Source organism: Amborella trichopoda, chromosome 7 (assembly GCF_054954075.1).
Source record: "Amborella trichopoda isolate Santa Cruz 75 chromosome 7, AtrichopodaSantaCruz75HAP2 v2.0, whole genome shotgun sequence".
In the NCBI taxonomy this organism is placed as follows: domain Eukaryota; kingdom Viridiplantae; phylum Streptophyta; class Magnoliopsida; order Amborellales; family Amborellaceae; genus Amborella; species Amborella trichopoda.
In genome coordinates this window covers 3,124,197-3,126,397 of record NC_142342.1, presented here as the reverse complement: position 1 = coordinate 3,126,397, position 2,201 = coordinate 3,124,197, and the positions used below count along the sequence as shown (strand labels likewise).

Genomic DNA, 2,201 nt, shown 5'->3' with positions numbered 1-2,201 from the left:
GAGAGAGAGAGAGAGGGATGAATGTAAGAGGGAGTACATACATGAGAGAGAGAGAGAGAGGGATCAATGTAAGAGGGAGTACATACATGAGAGAGAGAGAGAGGGATCAATGTAAGAGGGAGTACATACATGAGAGAGAGAGAGAGAGGGATCAATGTAAGAGGGAGTACATACATGAGAGAGAGAGAGAGGGATGAATGTAAGATGGAGTACATACATGAGAGAGAGAGAGAGAGGGATCAATGTAAGAGGGAGTACATACATGAGAGAGAGAGAGAGGGATGAATGTAAGAGGGAGTACATACATGAGAGAGAGAGAGAGAGAGAGGGATCAATGTAAGAGGGAGTACATACATGAGAGAGAGAGAGAGGGATCAATGTAAGAGGGAGTACATACATGAGAGAGAGAGAGAGAGAGGGATCAATGTAAGAGGGAGTACATACATGAGAGAGAGAGAGAGCACATGCATGGATAGATATATATATATTCAATGTTTTGTAATTATACCATAAGAGAGAGAGCATATGCATGCATGGCTCGAGAGCTCTCTCTCTCTCTCTCTCTCTGTGTCTCTGTCATATTGTAGAAATAGAGAGTGAGGAATGGATCCATTCACAAAAAATGGAAATGGTGCCAAGCATTGGATGTCCAAGCTGAGGCAGTGTACAAGGAAGTATCCTTCCAACCCAGCTTAAGGGTTCCATCCCCCTGAAAGAGAGTGTAGCCATGGGAGGAGGGCAACATGTTGAGCACCAGTTGTGCATGTGAGGCTGTGTTGCTGCTAAGCGGCACCTGTGTGAAATGCTGGCAATTTCGCAGGAGCTCGGCACGCCAGCTGCTGAACTTGACCTCTCCGCTTCGAGCCGGACCCCCGACGGCTAGCACATTTGTGACTTCACGAGAAAGGAGGTCGTGCTCCACCCTGTGTCTGTCGGGATTGTCGTGGGGCAACGACACGGCTAGGGCATCAAACATGGATGAATAGTAGTGTAGGGCCCCGACGAACCGCTCCAGGAAGGGACCCGATCGAGCCATTTCTTGTTCGGCGAGGGTCACCACCTTGGGCGCCAAGTCTTTCAGCATGCTCAAAGCTTTGTGGTCCGAGCCGATCGCGTCGTACGACGAGTGTTGAAGCCAGTGCACTGCCACGGCCTCCGCCCGTCTACCTTGCAGCACGCTCATTTCCACCTCCGAGAACCTCTTAGCCACCGGCTGGAACTCAAAGTGCATGCCGAGCCTCCTCGCAAAGCAAGAAAGCTGTTTTCCGGTCTCCTCCAGGGTGCCTAGGGACACCCCCAGCCCGGTCATCCGGACGTGGGGCGGGCCCCGCACCCTGGTGGCGAGAGCATGGAGCAGCGTCGGCCACTGGGACCCATGCATGATATCGACATCGATGATGTGGACCCGCTCCCGGTCCTCGAAGGCCTCCAGGATTGCCTGGTTCGAGGCCAAGTAAGCAAATTTGACAAATGGTGATACTGTGTGGAAGGTTTGGAAGGCAGCCGTGGTGGCCTTGTATGAGTGCAAGGGTGTGCAGATCCCTAGCCATGAGTTCATGATCCTGCTAGCCATGGCCCTGGCAAAGTAGGCCACCACCCTCTCAGCAGACGATGGTCTGTAGGGAGAGGCAGACTGCCCGAGCTCGAGGGCTATGCTATTCGCCGTCACCAAATCGTCGACTGAGATCGCCACTGCACACTCGAGGAGGTGGGACAGCAACAGCATGCCTTCATCCGAGGACTCGGTGTGCTCTCTGGGGAAATCCTGTGACATATTTTTACAGTGAACCAGAGGATCCGGAGCTTCGGAGAGCTTCCGGATTCGCTTTTTCGGCATGTAATCCTCCGTTATAGTGGATGAGTCATTGCTTGGGAGTGCAAGGGCATCAGATTGAGTGGCCGATGCTTTCTCATGGAGTACAGTGGGTGTGTTATCAGACAGTTGCTTTGCAACTGTGTCGATCCATTCGGAGAGATCGAAGCGCTCCGAGTTCGCATCCAACAGTCCCCGATCACCAACCACCGACCTCGCCAGCTCCTCTGTGGGGAAGCAGTGTGTAGTCATGGAGATTCCTGTTGGATTGCACACCCAAGTCTCGTGAGGAAGGAGAAAATCTCCAACAGCTGACTGCACTTCAATGGCTTGGTGGTCCTTCATGGAACATCTGTTTAGGAGACTCATGGCTCAAATTTCAGCAAGG

The 2,201-nt window shown here is 52.3% G+C and overlaps 1 non-coding gene across 1 annotated transcript; it reads right to left on the bottom strand.

Annotated features, from left to right (window-relative positions):
* Positions 1 to 2,201, bottom strand: LOC18425528 (scarecrow-like protein 23). The gene has a single exon (XR_016059473.1). It is a non-coding gene; the product is annotated as a scarecrow-like protein 23 (transcript).